Raw genomic sequence first — 17,110 nt, 5'->3', positions numbered from 1 at the left:
ACTTTCAAGCTGCAGTGTATTCTGCATCTCCAAATTTCTTTCATTTTAAGAGAGAAAAATTTTCATAGGTAGCAAAAAGAAAAAAGTTGAACACACAATACAGAGGGAGAAAATTAGAATATACAGAGAAGAAAATTAGGATTCTTTACAGCTGAATTCAGTTTGCATGGATATTACTGGGTTTCTTCCCCTAGCAGTGCATATATAAATTCTGCTGGTGCTTGTAGGAGTTATGTTTGCATATGTAAGGAAGAATAGATCCCAATGTTGTCGGGTCAAATCCTACAGTCCTCAGTAAGGTCAAAATCCCAGTGACGCATCCAAGGGACGTTTGCAGTGAAAATGATTGTTTTGGGAGCACAGATCCATGGTTTATGGTCACAATTATTATTTCTATCTTTGAAAATACAAAGGTTTTCTAACCTAGGAACTCAAATCCTGCAGATCTCACTCGGTCCTTACAAAAACACTCTTCCCACTGATGTCTGTGAGTCCATTATATAATGCATTTGTGCCCCCTAGAACAGTCTTTTACACAATAAATGGCACTTTAGCACACAGTTAACCATTTTTATGTACAGATGTTCATATTGCAGGAAAAAAGGTTAGATGTGTTTTGTATGTGTAGCCACTTTCAATATGTGCTTTCAAAATCTATTTGCAATATACATACAATTAATCTTAATTTAATATGAGTGTGGTAAACTCTGTATTACTGTTCTGTATAAATATATTTAGGCTTCATTAAATGTGTAAAATAATTACATTATAAAAATACTAATTGCACAGAGTATTAGCTGCTGCACTGTCACATACCTGATCTGTGAGCCAAAAACAATGCAAATCCAGTGCTGACACCTGTGCCAGGTACTGTAAATTAGTTTTTAAATGGTGATATTTAGTGGGACATTAGCACTTCAGAGGAACATTACCACGTTCCAAAGCGGCACAGAAGCCAGCGGCATAAAGGTTAAATGGGTATCTTTTGAAAAAACATTTTTTTCTACTTCATATTATTTCAGTCTGTTAACACAGGCTTGTCTTTAGTGCGAGTGTTTGTTTGTGTCATTCCAACTCGCCCCCACCAGCAGCGATTCGGTCTCTTGCCAGTCTCATATTCTGCCTCCTGAAACCTAGAGGTCCCTCATTCCTGTGGTCTTGCTCTGCTTGTCCTGTAGCACCCTGTAACTTCTGAACTGCTGCTGAAACAGCGTTTGTTGTAACAGCACACACAACATCAATTAATTCTTGTCCTACCTCCCCAATCTTTAATGCTCATTGTGCTGCACAGGGAGTGTTTGTCCCCTGACAACCTCTGCTACTCACATATGGAAAGTCTTATGGTCTCTTGTCTCCAGATGGGTTCATCTCCCGTTCATTCCCCGTGCTGCCCACAGGGGCCCCCCAGTCAACCCCACATGCTTGTGGGGGGATGACTTCTTCCCCTTCTCGCTCAGGTCTCGTGCTGGGAGAGGGAGCCGCTCTCTCCTGTTTCTCGATCAGGCTCCACCTGCTGGGAGAGGGGGGTTGCTTTTCCCCCTTTCTGGTCTCACCACTCGGTTACAAAAAGCAAGCCTCTGGCATTGCCGGCAGGCTGCTTATACATGTAGATGCTGCTAATGCTGGAAGCCTGCAATCCATGCTACTGCTTCTACTTCATGGCTGCATGGGCTATAAATACCTCCCCCATACACACTCTTCCAATCAGCAGGAAGGGCAATGCAGTGACCTTGCCCTGACCTGTTCCAATTGCTTCCCCTCGATCCCGGTAAACTTTCTCCCTTTGTTCCCAACTACTGTGAGGGAGCCCTTTAAGGGGCGATGACTCTTTTCTTCCAGCTAGCAGCACAATCACCTACTCAAATAAAGGTTGTGGTGGGCACATTATACCTTTCAAATGGAAACAAATGTTTAAAGTGCCCTCACTTTACTGTAATCATCCTTCAGATCAGAGGTAAAATATAGGCCCTGGCCACTTCATAAGAGTTTGGCTGTTAACCATCGCATGCCATCCTAGTTGCTACATATATATATATATATATATATATATATATATGTCTCTACTTTGTATCTCTTCAGCAATACAGGTTACTCTGACCACATCAATCCTGTCCTCTGCTCACTGCACAGGCTTCCCATAGAATACTGAGTGAACTTCAAGATCTCGGTCCTTATTTTCAAGGTGTTCAATGGCCTGGACCTAGGGTGACCAGACAACAAGTGTGAAAAATCGGGATGGGGTGGGGGTAATGGGAACCTATATAAAAAATAGACCCAAAAATCAGGACTGTCCCTATAAAATCGGGACATCTGGTCATTCTACCTGGACCCAGGACATCTAAATGATCGTGTAAACCTCTGACAGGCATGATCAACTCTGCTCCTATGGCACAATGGAACTTTGTATCATAAGAGTAGATCTCGTCTATTTGGAAGACAGCTTTCTCAGGAGCTGGTCCAAGATTGTGGAATGAACTCTTCCAGGAACTAAGGACCATCACAAACCTCAGCATGCTCTGCTCAGAAAACAAGGGGCATTTATTCAACCCGTCTCCTCTTTCTACAATAACATATAGCAGCACATACATTAAAATAATAATAAAGAACTCTACCAAGCCAAAACACTCCATTCCCCATACATTTTTTTCCCTGAGGAGAGGATAAGCAACAGAATGAACCATATGACAGATATTAGTCAAATTACTAAATGTACCACTTTGAGTTGTTCAGTCATTGGTAAGAATCTATACAAAATAGAATAGAACAGAACTGGATAATCTACACTAAGGCCATCCCTTTATCTAGAATGATTGCTGGCAAACTGTCTCATTCATTCTCCACTCTCTATTTATGTTCTCTTCCTACTTTTTTTCTTCATTGACTATGCTATGAGGTACATTACTATTCTGAACCCCTCTGCTGTTTCCTAAATCTAGTTATTAACACTTCCATTTCTGTTACTTTCATCTCCTATTCATTCCCCATTCCCCAAAAGATTCCCCTTGCTTTTTTCTCATCCTCAGACCTCTATTGTTTATCAAGTAATCTGAATCAAATACACAGAGAATTTCAAGAATTCACCAAGACCTCCCTCATCTCCTCCTTGCCAGAATTCCCACAGAATGGCTGAGAGAGCTATTCAGACATACATTTTAAAGAAAAGTGCATAACAGTAGAGATCAATATCCACTGCTGTTTGGTTTAATAAACGCACCAGTAGAAGGATTGGCTTCCCCATCATATATGCTAATGTACAGACGAACAATAATGTGTCTCATATGAGCAAAAACAGGGATAATCTGCTCAACATCTTAGATGTCTATACACAAATGCAAGGAGTATGTGGAATAAACAGGAAGAACTGAAAGTATTAGTACATAAGATAAATTGTGACTTAATTGGCATCACAGAGAGCTGGTGGGATAAGTCTCATGACTAGAATATTGGTATAGAGGGCTATAACTTGTTCAGGAAGGGTAGGCAGGGTAAAAAGTGAGGTGTTACATTATACATCAAGAATATATGCATATGTTCTGAAGTTCAGATGGAGGTGGGAGGCAAATTAGTTGACAGTCTCTGGGTAAAGATAAAAGGGGTAAAAATAGGGGTGATGTGTTGGGAGGGATCTACTATAGACTACCAAATCAGGAAGAGGAGGTGGATGAGGCATTTCTAAAATAAATAGAAATATTCCAAAAACAAGATCTGGTAATAGTGGGGTACTTTAACTATCCAGATATCTGTTGGAAAAATAATACGGCAAAACACAAAATTTCCAGTAGGTTCTTAGAATGTATTGGGAACAATATTTTGATCCAAAAAGTGGAAGAAGTAATTGGGGTGATAGCCATTTTAGATTTGATTCTGCCCCATGGGGAAAAATTGGCAGCAAATCTGAAGGTGGAAGGCAATTTGGGTGAAAGTGAACATGAAAAGATAGATTTCATGATTCTAAGGAAAGGAAGGAGAGAGAGCAACAAAATAGCACAATGGACTTTAAAAAAGCAGACTTTAAACAAACTCAGAGAACTGATAGGTACAGTCCCATGGGAAAAAAATCTAAGGGAAAAAGAAGTTCAGGAGAGCTGGCAGTTTCTCAAGGAGACAGTATTAAAGGAACTGCAAACTATCCCGATGTAAAGGGAAGATAAGAAGAATAGTAAGATGCCAATAGGCTCCATCTTTAATGACCTGAAAATCAAAATGAAATCCTACAAAAATTGGAAGCATGGACAAATTGCTAAGTAGGAGTACAAAAGCAGAAAGGCTAAGGCACGAAATGAGTTACACCGAGCAAGGGACATAAAAGGCAATAAGAAGAGGTTCTTTTAATACATTAAGAGCAAGAGAAAGATGAAGGAAAGTGTAGGTCCTCTACTTAGAGTGGACTCGGAGTGAGAGCTAATAACAGGTGACATGAAGAAAGCTGAGGTGTTTAATGCATATTTTACTTCAGCCTTTACTAGGATGGTCAACACAATATCTACAACAAGGGAGAAGGAATGCAACCCAAAATAAGGAAGGAACAGGTTAGAGAATATTTAGATGTATTTAAATCAGCAGGGCCTGATGAAATCCTTTCTAGGGTAGTTAAGAAACTAGCTGAAGCAATCTTGGAACTATTAGCAATTATCTTTGAGAACTGCTGGAGGACAGGTGAGATCCCAGAAGAATGGAGAAGGGCAAACATAATACCTATCTTTAAAAAGGGGAACAGAGGATCCGGGAAATTATAGACCAGTCAGCCTAACTTAGATACCTGGAAAGATACTGGAATAAATTATTAAACAATTTGTAAGCCCCAGGGGGATAATTGGACTACAAGGAATAGCCAGCATGGATTTGTCAAGAAGAAAATCTGCCAGACCAAGATAATTTTCCTTCTTTGACAGGGTTACTGACCTAGTGGATAGGGAGGAAGCAGTAGGTATGAGATATCTTGATTTTAGTAAAGATTTTGACAGTCGCACATTACATCTCAAAAGCCAAGATGAAATTACTATAAGGTGTGTGTACAACTGGTTGAAAGACTGTACTCAAAGAGTAGTTATCAGTTATCAGTCAGGCTCAGGTCCCACAGGAGTCAGTCCTGGGACCGGTACTATTCAAGGTTTTCATTAATGATTTAGATAATGGTGTGGAGAATATGTTTATAAAATTTGCCAATGACATCAGGCTGGGAAGCGTTGCAAGCTCTTGGGAGGACAGGATTAGCATTCAAAACAACCTTGACAAATGGGAGAATTCATCTGTCTTCAACCAGATGAAATTTAATAAAGACAAATGCAAGGTACTTCACTCAGGAAGGAAAAGTCAAATACACAGATATAAAATGGGGAATATCTGGCTAGGTAGTCCCACTGAAGAGAATCTGGGGGTTGGGTATAGTGGATCACAGATTGAATATGAATCAACAATCTGATGCAGTGAAGAAAAAGCTAATATCATTGATGTATTATACTGTAACAGCCTTGTCTTATGTGAGACATGGGAGGTAATTGTCCTGCTATGATTGGCACTGGTGAGGCTTTAGCTGGAGTAGTGTCCATTTTGGGGCACTACACTTTAGGAAAGATGAGAATAAATTGGAGAGAGTCCAGAGGAGAGCAACAAAAATGAGGAAAGGTTAAAAAAACTGGCATATTTAGTCTTGAAAAAAAGAAGATTGAGAGGGTACCTGATAACAGTCTTCAAATATGTTAAGGGATGCTATAAAGAGGACTGTGATCAATTGTTCTCTGTGTCCACTGAAGGTAGGCCAAGAAGATATGGGCTTAATCTGCATCAAGGGAGATTTAGGCTACATATTAGGAAAAGCTTTCTGGCTATAAAGGTAATTAAGTCCAGAATAGGCTGCCAAAGGAGCTGATAGAATCCCCACCATTGGAGGTTTTTAAAAACAGCTTGGACAAACGCTTGTCAGGAATGGTCTAGGTTTACTTGGTCCTGACATAGTGCAGGAGTCTGGACTTTATGATTGCTCATGTTCCCCTTTAGCCCTACATTTCTATGATTCTATTACTTTGGTTACTCAAACTTAAACAAACACTAGACAGAGGAACCAGAGAAATCATAGACGATTTCCTTGATATAGTTCAGACAGCACCTACCAATAGGATCCCAGTCTTACTGGCCTCTAGGCATTACCCCAATATAAAAGTTGTTAATAATTGTCTCAGATACCTGCTGATACAAAAGGAAAATGCAAGTATTTCATTCTTCAAGGAACAGAAAAGGGCACAGCAGAATCTATATTAGTGCCAGTAGATTTGTTAAAAGGCACCCGTAAGTCCAAAATCCCCAAGTGGCAAATCATGGCTGCAATGGCATCAGCAAGGTTGCCAAGTAAAAGTTAGCACTGCCACACATAGTACAATCCACTCGGAATGAGTAGGCTGTGTCTGAGAAAGCAGCTAGAGACTTGGGCGTGAAGTAGTCTCTTTGTCTAAGCAAGTGACTTGAAAAGTGAGTCAAAATCTATTATCCATGGGTTTTTTTAAAGATAGAAGTGCAATTAAAGTAGCAAAAAAGAGAGAATGTACAGACAGGCATCAAGTGGCTATGCTAGTGTGATGATGTATATTAATGACACCTTGTATTAGTGACACTGCTAATCTGTATTAAATCTCTGAGTATGCCTGGTGTGAACTAGAAGTTTTCAGAAGCTTAAACAGACTCAGAGTGAGCAAGATACTCACTCAATTAATATTAACATAGGCACAATGAGAGGGAAATATATTTAATCTTCTTAAATGGAAACGCAAACGTTAAAGGTTGCTGCTATATTTGTGACCCATAATATTCAAGAGAGGCATGGTCTAGTAGCCAGTGGAGCCAGGAATGCTTCAAACTGAATGGTATTGGCAAATCATTAGGATCTAATCTGGAAAGATGCAGATGTGAACCTGCAAGGTGATGCGCACTCCTTAGTTTCCATTGACTTTAATCTCTTTACTTCTTTCTTCTTCCTATGTAAATTTGGCATAAGACATATTTGCCTGTGTCACACAATAACATTTACCTCACAGAGGTCAGGGGTGTTCTGGGCATTAATTAATTAAGTATTGCAGGATGTAGGGCCCAAGGACCAGATCTTTAGGCACCTAAATATGTTTAATATCTGGCCTGCCGGGTCTACCCACATGGATTCTACTGTAAGATTAGAGCCTTAGTTTGTAATACAGTTTGAAGATAAAAAGTGCATGGAGGTGATAAGTATTACTATTAATATTTAGCAAACCAGTCTTCCCTAGTTTAATCTTTTAAAATCTCCGTAGAAGCTATTGATGTAGAAACTTTCTTTTCCCCTGGTTTTGAAGAATTCATGTGGCTCAGCTTGTGGCTCAAAGTTCAAAGTGCTTGTCTGACCCTCCAAATACTTCTCACTTGGGAGCTCTGTGAAACAGCATCAATCCTCCATTGAGATTCTAATACTTAAATCACTTTAACTTAAAATGCTCGCAGCCAGTGCAGTGTTTAAAATGTTATTGATGCTGAAGTGTTCTTATCTATAATCATCCCTGTTCTCATAATATCAACAAAAAGAAAACGAGTACTTGTGGCACCTTAGAGACTAACCAATTTATTTGAGCATGAGCTTTCGTGAGCTACAGCTCACTTCATCGGATGCATACCATGGAAACTGCAGCAGACTTTATATACACACAGAGAATATGAAACAATACCTCCACCCACCCCACTGTCCTGCTGGTAATAGCTTATCTAAAGTGATCATCAAGTTGGGCCATTTCCAGCACAAATCCAGGTTTTCTCACCCTCCACCCCCCCACACACAAATTCACTCTCCTGCTGGTAATAGCCCATCCAAAGTGACAACTCTCTACACAATGTGCATGATAATCAAGTTGGGCCATTTCCTGCACAAATCCAGGTTCTCTCACCCCCTCACCCCCCTCCAAAACACACACACACAAACTCACTCTATGCACTATAAGGTGGGTAGAAAGCTGGCTAGATTGTCGGGCTCAACGGGTAGTGATCAATGGCTCTATGTCTAGTTGGCAGCCGGTATCAAGTGGAGTGCCCCAAGGGTCGGTCCTGGGCCCGGTTTTGTTCAATATCTTCATAAATGATCTGGAGGATGGTGTGGATTGCACTCTCAGCAAATTTGCGGATGATACTAAACTGGGAGGAGTGGTAGATATGCTGGAGGGGAGGGATAGGATACAGAAGGACCTAGACAAATTGGAGGATTGGGCCAAAAGAAATCTGATGAGGTTCAATAAGGATAAGTGCAGGGTCCTGCACTTAGGATGGAAGAATCCAATGCACCGCTACAGACTAGGGACCGAATGGCTAGGCAGCAGTTCTGCGGAAAAGGACCTAGGGGTGACAGTGGACGAGAAGCTGGATATGAGTCAGCAGTGTGCCCTTGTTGCCAAGAAGGCCAATGGCATTTTGGGATGTATAAGTAGGGGCATAGCGAGCAGATCGAGGGACGTGATCGTTCCCCTCTATTCGACATTGGTGAGGCCTCATCTGGAGTACTGTGTCCAGTTTTGGGCCCCACACTACAAGAAGGATGTGGATAAATTGGAGAGAGTCCAGCGAAGGGCAACAAAAATGATTAGGGGTCTGGAACACATGACTTATGAGGAGAGGCTGAGGGAGCTGGGATTGTTTAGCCTGCAGAAGAGAAGAATGAGGGGGGATTTGATAGCTGCTTTCAACTACCTGAAAGGGGGTTCCAAAGAGGATGGCTCTAGACTGTTCTCAATGGTAGCAGATGACAGAACAAGGAGTAATGGTCTCAAGTTGCAGTGGGGGAGGTTTAGATTGGATATTAGGAAAAACTTTTTCACTAAGAGGGTGGTGAAACACTGGAATGCGTTACCTAGGGAGGTGGTAGAATCTCCTTCCTTAGAGGTTTTTAAGGTCAGGCTTGACAAAGCCCTGGCTGGGATGATTTAACTGGGAATTGGTCCTGCTTTGAGCAGGGGGTTGGACTAGATGACCTTCAGGGGTCCCTTCCAACCCTGATATTCTATGATTCTATGATTCACTATCCTGCTGGTAATAGCTCATCCAAAGTGTCGAGAGTGGTCACTTTGGATGAGCTATTACCAGCAGGATAGTGAGTTTGTGTGTGTGTTTTCTGGAGGGGGGTGAGGGGGTGAGAGAACCTGGATTTGTGCAAGAAATGGCCCAACTTGATTATCATGCACATTGTGTAGAGAGTTGTCACTTTGGATGGGCTATTACCAGCAGGAGAGTGAATTTGTGTGTGGGGGGGTGGAGGGTGAGAAAACCTGGATTTGTGCTGGAAATGGCCCAACTTGATGATCACTTTAGATAAGCTATTACCAGCAGGACAGTGGGGTGGGAGGAGGTATTGTTTCATATTCTCTGTGTGTATATAAAGTCTGCTGCAGTTTCCACGGTATGCATCCGATGAAGTGAGCTGTAGCTCACGAAAGCTCATGCTCAAATAAATTGGTTAGTCTCTAAGGTGCCACAAGTACTCCTTTTCTTTTTGCGAATACAGACTAACACGGCTGTTACTCTGAAACCTGTCATAATATCAACAATAATTCTTAGCACTTAAATAGCACTTTTCCTCGTGAAAGCTCATGATACACATTCACTAGTGTACTATCAACTAGCTAATGTTTGCAAGGTGCTTTGAAAATGTATACCATGATGTCACAGATTCTGATCCCCTTACTCACATTGAGTACTACCTCATTCTGTTAACAGTCCCACTGATTTCAATTGGACTGTTCATGGAGTAATATACTATGCAGCCTGAGTGAGGGTATCATATTCTAGCTCTATAAAACTAAAAACATTATCTATGTTTATAGTCACTTTGAAGATGTAAAGTGCTGCATAAGTGCAATTGTTGCTAATAATTAAGTAATTAATCATCCACAAGGTACAGCATGGTACTTAATGTCTTTCTCTTGTGATGACCTTTTGGGAAAGTAATAAATAATGACTGTCCTATTATTTTCCTATTATTTATTTTAATGCAATATTTTACTACAGGACCTGACTTTAAGTCTTGCTTGATTCAGTCTATATTTATTCCTTGTCTAGTATATCTGAGCTAACTACTTGGAGACAGCAGTATAAAAATCGGCTTCTGTGACTGGCTTCTTGAGAATTTATTTTGCTCTTTCCTAAAATGTCGGCCTGCTTGACCTCTGCGGCCTTCACCAGTTTGAAAATCCAAGCCATAATCCTCTGTAGGGATTTAGCCAGGTGTCTATTACAGCATGTAATCTGTGATACAGCTTCCAATATTCACGCAGCAGAAAGGTTAAGCTCCCCATCTTTGTTCCCGAGTAAAAAAGTCCACAAGGTGTTAGTGTGTACAGGGAGCAGATTGAAACAAGCAACAGCTTCAATCAAGTCCTAAGCCTGTGTATATGCCACAGAAGAATCTTTGTGATGAGAGGAGGGAGGCCCCTCAGCTGAGAAGGAGCAATCGGATTTTAACCCTTGAGAAGCAACTGCAAAACCCCTTTTCACGAGTACCTCCATTATAGCTCAACTACTGAATTGCTGTAGATCTTTGCCTTTAACATGAATATTTATCCTATTATCCCATTTGTTGCCACGTTCTCTAGTGTTACCAATGGCAAGCCGTGGAAGTTTTCTAACAAGGAGAAGAATAAAATGTCAGCTGTAGTTCAGCTCTCAATGCTCCTTTCTGTGAACGACAGTCTGTGCAGCCAAGCAGAGCAACCTGAGGGTTTTTTTTTTTCAGCCTTGTCTACTTCACAAAATGTTATTGTGTTCAAACACCATTGTGAAGATTCAAGTTCTCTGACACAATACAGACCAAAACTAACCCATCAGTGTAGACCAGAACAAACTGTACTCAGCTAATCATGATGAAACCCTGCTGGGACCAGTAAGACCTGGACAGCATTGTGTCAGCTAACCCAGCTCTTCTCAGGCATGTCTGAACATGATCATATTTTGTAAGAGAGACAAGCCCCATAGAATGCTGCTGCTGCAGTATAGAACAAGTCCAGTGCTCTTTTAAAACTTTTCCAGTGTGTCAGAATGTTTCACTAACATCCTGATGTCCCAAAGTGTCAGGAGGCAAAATAGTAACAGCATAGTGCGACTGGCTTTCAGGTGCTAATTAATAACAACCTCAGAGAGGTACTGTAAAATAAGACACTTCCTTTAGAAGGTGATAATGTAGGGAAAACCTTCATCATCCTTCTATTTTTATTGTCAGGAAGTATTTAGAGGCATTAGCTGTTCAATTATTTAGAAAATTCTAATGGTTTAAATATTGTTTTAAAAAGTTGTGAGTATTTTCCACCTTGTCCAGCTGAAGAGCTGTTGCATGGAGCACTTACACTAAAATTTACTTAATGCTGCCTGTTGGTCACAAAATAATTACTCAATGCTGTAGTCTGTTAGATGTTGGTAACAAAGAATTTTCTTAGTTTTGACAAATAAGAGAAAGTTCCTCTTTGATGTATCCGTTTTCTTGTTAGTGCTGTTAAGGAGGATTATCACCTAGATGAAGCTATTAAACTTTGACAGGTTTCAGAGTAACAGCTGTGTTAGTCTGTATTCGCAAAAAAAAAAAAGGAGTACTTGTGGCACCTTAGAGACTAACCAATTTATTTGAGCATGAGCTTTCGTGAGCTACAGCTCAGTTTCCACGGTATGCATCCGATGAAGTGAGCTGTAGCTCACGAAAGCTTATGCTCAAATCAATTGGTTAGTCTCTAAGGTGCCACAAGTACTCCTTTTCTATTAAACTTTGTAATTCATCTTTTTAATGGTGATTGTTTTCATACTAACTTATTCTAAGGACCTGATTCTCATTTACGCTAGGACCCCTTTATTCCATTCTGGCAGTGTAAAGGGGACTTAAAGTGAGGGAGTAGAATGGTCCCACCCCCAGTCTGACAGCCTCTGTGCTGTTGAGGAGGATGAAAATCTCAGGGAAGGAGAACATCAAACTGGAGCAGAGGGAAACAATCCCATACTTGGGACTCTCCTTCCAGATGATGTTGTGGTATCCTCTCGCACTGAGGATACCTCACCGGGGGAGGGAACTCCAGATATTAGGAAGACACAGGTAATAGTTATGGGGGATTCGATCATTAGAAACATAGATAGCAGGGTTTGTGATGACCAGGATAACTGCATGGTGACCTGCCTGCCTGGTGCGAAGGTTGAAGATCTCTTGAGACATCTAGATAGACTTATGTGTAGTGTAGGGGAGGAGCCGGTGGTCGTGGTACATGTAGGTACCAATGACATAGGGAAGGATAGGAGAGAGGTCCTGGAGGCCAAATTTAGGCTGCTAGATAAGAGATTGAAGTCCAGGATCTCCATGAGTAGCATTCTCTGAAATGCTTCCAGTTCCATGCACAGGGCCAGTTAGACAGGCAGAACTGCAAGGTCTCAATGTGCGGGTGAGACGATGGTGTAGGGAGGAGGGGTTTAGATTAATTAGGAACTGGAGAAACTTTTGGGAAAGGGGGAGCCTATATAGAGAGGATGGGCTCCTCCTAAACCAAAATGGAACCAGATTGCTGGCATTTAAAATTAAAAAGGTCATAAAGCAGTTTTTAAACTAAGGGCAGAGGAAAGCCAACAGGTGCAGAGAAGTACATGGTTCAGACAGAGATATCCCTTAGGGGAGGATCTATTAAAGGAGACTCTGTATGTTCTAGTAAGGAGGAGGGGATGGAAGATGATAAAATACAGGTAGGATCTGATGAGAAACAGTCAGATGAAAGAGAGTCCCATTCAATTACATCATGTAATGGCAGACATCTAAAAAGTGACAAGTTTTTAAAGTGCTTATACACAAATGCTAAAAGTCTAAATAATAAAATGGGTGAACTAGAGAGCCTTGTTCAATATTAAATGAGGATATTGATACAATAGGCATCACAGAAACTTGGTGGAATGAGGATAGTCAATGGGACACAGTAATATTAGGGTACAAAATATATCAGAAGGACAGAACAGGTTGTGCTGGTGGGGGAGTGACACTATGTGTGAAAAAAAGCGTAACCAAACTGTTCCATAGAATCTCTATGGATAGTAATTCCACGCTCTAGTAATAAGAATATAGCAGTAGGGATGACCAGGATGGTGATAGTGACTGTGAAATGCTCAGGGAGATTAGTGAGGCTATAAAAATTTAAAAAAACAATAATAATGGGGGATTTCAACTATCCCCATATTGACTGGGTACATGCCATCTCAGGACAGGATCCAGAGATGAAGTTTCTTGACACCTTAAATGATTGCTTCTTGGAGCAGCTAGTCCCAGAACCCACAAGAGGAGAGCCAGTTCTTGATTTAGTCCTAAGTGGAGCACACGATCTGGTCCAAGAGGTGAATTGGACCACTTGGTAATAGTCACCATACGATAATTAAATTTAACATCCTGGTGGTGAGGAAAACACCACAGCAGCCCAATACTGTAGCCAGGGCCGTCCCTAGATATTTTGGTGCCCTATGCAGCCCCCTCCCCTGCAGGGGGGGTGGCGGCCCCAGGCCTCTGCGAGGGGAGAGGTTGGGGGCAGGGGAAACGACCCCCCAGCATGAGCCGGCAGAGTGGAGCGGGTTGGGGCCAGGTCACTCCACTTCCTGCCACCTGGTGAGTGCAGGGCAGGCCAACCCTGTACTCACGGGGCAGCAGGAAGTGGAGTGACCAGGCCCCAGCCCACTCCATCCTCTCCCCTGGCTCCCAGACTTGGGGGGTAGGGGGAACTGCCTCCCAGCACTCACCGGCGGCACGGCTGGGAGCCAGCGGAGCAGAGCAGGCTGGGGCCAGGTAGCTCCACTTCCTGCCACCCAGTGAGTGCAGGGTACACCCGACCCCTGCTGCAGTCCCCCAGGACATTGCTCAGGGGAAGGGGTGGAGTGGGGGCAGGACTGGGGTGGAGCAGGGGCGGGGACCATGGGGAAGAGGTGGGGTGGGGGCATCTTTCTTGGCCAGGTCAGCCAGCCAGGGGATTGGGCTGGCTGCTGGAGCAGCACGCAGCTGCGTAGGGCACCAGAAAATTTGGGGCAATTTGGTGCCCCACATTTCCTGGTGCCCTACGCAGCTGTGTAGTTGCCATATGCGTAAGGACAGCCCTGACTGTAGCGTTTAATTTCAGAAAGGGGAACTACACAAAAATGAGGAAGTTAATTAAACAGAAATTAAAAGGTACAGTGACAAAAGTGAAATCCCTGCAAACTGCATGGAAACTTTATAAAGACACCATAATAGATGCTCAACTTAAATGTATACCCCAAATTAAAAAACATAGTAAGAGAACCAAAAAAGTGCCACCATGGCTAAACAACAAAGTAAAAGAAGCAGTGAGAGACAAAAATGCATTTAGAAAGTGGAAGTTAAATCTTAGTGAGGAAAATAGAAAGGAGCATAAACTCTGGCAAATGAAGTGTAAAAATATAATTAGGAAGGCCAAAAAAGAATTTGAAGAACAGCTAGCCAAAGACTCAAAAAGTAATAGCAAAACCCTTTTAAAATTACATCATAAGTAGGAAGCCTACTAAACAATCAGTGGGGCCGCTGGACAATCAAGATGATAAAGGAGCACACAAGGACAATAAGGCCATTGCGGAGAAACTAAATGAATTCTTTGCATTGGTCTTCACAGCTGAGGATGTGAGGGAGATTCCCAAACCTGAGCCATTCTTTTTAGGTGACAAATCTGAGGAATCTGTCCCAGATTGAGGTGTCATTAGAAGAGGTTTTGGAACAAATTGATAAACTAAACAGTAATAAGTCACCAGGACCAGATGGTAGTCACCCAAGAGTTCTGAAGGAATTCAAATGTGAAATTGCAGGACTACTAACTGCAGTCTGTAACCTATCATTTAAATCAGCTTCTGTACCAAATGACTGGAGGATAGCTAATGTGATGCCAATTTTTAAAAAGGACTCCAGGGGTTATCCCAGCAATTACAGCCGGTAAACCTGATTTCAGTACTGGGCAAACTGGTTGAAACTATAGTAAAGAACAAAATTATCCCAGACATAGATGAATATAATTTGTTGGGGAAGAGTCAACATGTTTTTTGTAAAGGGAAATCATTACCTCACTAATCTACTAGAATTCTTTCAGGGGGTCAACAAGCATGTGAAAGAGGGGGATCCAATGGATATAGTGTACTTAGATTTTCAGAAAGTCTTTGACAGGGTCCCTCACCAAAGGCTCTTAAGCAAAGTAAGCTATCATGAGATAAGAGGGAAGGTCCTTTCATGGTTTGGTAACTGGCTAAAAGATAGGAAACAAAGGGTAGGAATAAACAGTCAGTTTTCAGAATGGAGAGAGGTAAATAGTGCTGTCCCCTAGGGGTCTGTACTGGGACCAGTCCTATTTAACATATTCATAAATGATCTGGAGAAAGGGGTAAACAGTAAGGTGGCAAAATTTGTAGATGATACAAAACTACTCAAGATAGTTAAGTCCCAGGCAGACTGTGAAGAGCTACAAAAGGATCTCACAAAACTGGGCGACTGGGATACAAAATGGCAGATGAAATTCAGTGTTGATAAATGCAAAGTAATGCACATTGGAAAACATAATTCCAACTATACATATAAAATGATGGGGTCTAAATTAGCTGTTACCACTCAAGAAAGAGATCTTGGAGTCATTGTGGATAGTTCTCTAAAAACATCCACTCAATGTGCAGCAGCAGTCAAAAAAGTTAACAGAATGTTGTGAATCATTAAGAAAGGGATAGATAATAGGACAGAAAATATCATGTTGCCTCTATATAGATCCATGGTATACCCACATTTTGAATACTGTGTGCAGATGTGGTCGCTGCAACGCAAAAAAGATATATTGGAATTGGAAAAGGTTCAGAAAAGGGCAACAAAAATTATTAGGGATATGGAATGGCTACAATCTGAGGAGAGATTAATAAAACTGGGACTTTTCAGCTTGGAAAAGAAACAACTAAGGAAGGATATTATACAGGTCTATAAAAACATGATTGGCGTGGAGAAAGTAAATAAGGAAGTGTTATTTACTCCTCATAACACAAGAACTAGGAGTCACCAAATGAAATTAATAGGCAGCAGGTTTAAAACAAACAAAAAGAAGTATTTCTTCACACAACGCATAGTCAACCTGTGGAATTCCTTGCCAGAGGATGTTGTGAAGGCCAAGATTATAACAGCACTGAGAATAAATTAGAAAAAGATCTATTTCATTGTAATCTAATCAGACACCATGAATTTTAACATTATCTTAAAAACATAGGGACAGGAAGACAAATCACAAACAGAGGCAATTTCCCCAATGTCTGTACAGAAGTGAGGAAAAATGGATATTCATATTTCATGAAACTGTAGCTAACCAGACTTAGTCTGATTCTCATTTACACTAGTGCCCCTTTAAACCACTGCTCTGGCTGTGTAAAGGGGCCTTAAAATGGATATTAATATAACTAGGGCCCTACCAAATTCAGGGTCCATTTTGGTCAATTTCACAGTCCTAGGATTTTAAAATTGTAAATTTCATGATTGCAGCTATGTAAGATCATAAGAGCAGCCATACTGGATCAGAGCAAAGGTCCATCTAGCCCTAGTATAGTCAATAGCTATTTGCCAGGATGGGCAGTGATGGTGTCCCTATCCTCTGTTTACCAGAAGCTGGGAATGGGTGACAGGGGATGGATCACTTGATGATTACCTGTTCTGTTCATTCCCTCTTGGGCACCTGGCATTGGTCACTGTCAGAAGACAGGATACTGGACTAGATGGACCTTTGGTCTGACCCAGTGTGGTCATTCTTATGTTCTTAAATAGCTGCAATTATGTAGTAATTTTTGTTGTCAGAAGGGGATCGCGGTGCAATGAAGTTTGAGAATTGCTGATTTAGATATTTCATTGTTGCTAGCTTCATGATTTTATTCCAAGTCCTATGGTATTTAGTGTTTCCTCCAAGTCCCAACTCCTGGAGTCTTGTGAAAATATGAGGCTCTCAGCCTTCATTTAAAAAAGAATAAACTCCTATCCCTGATAGTTGTTGAGAAAAACTTGAAAATATGAGCCAAGTGCACCCTAAAGACTCAAAAACCAAAAGGCAAATAAAAAGAATCCAAAGGATGGATGGATGGATGGATATTT

The 17,110-nt window shown here is 41.4% G+C and overlaps 1 protein-coding gene across 5 annotated transcripts in view; it reads left to right on the top strand.

Moving 5' to 3' along the window:
• Positions 1–17,110, top strand: part of NTNG1 (netrin G1) — a 210,621-nt gene that overhangs the window by 66,820 nt on the left and 126,691 nt on the right. The gene's annotated exons all lie outside the window — the stretch shown is intronic.

The sequence above is a fragment of the Lepidochelys olivacea genome, assembly GCF_965140295.1.
Source record: "Lepidochelys olivacea isolate rLepOli2 genome assembly, chromosome: 8".
In the NCBI taxonomy this organism is placed as follows: domain Eukaryota; kingdom Metazoa; phylum Chordata; order Testudines; family Cheloniidae; genus Lepidochelys; species Lepidochelys olivacea.
This window is presented reverse-complemented; position numbering and strand designations above follow the sequence as displayed.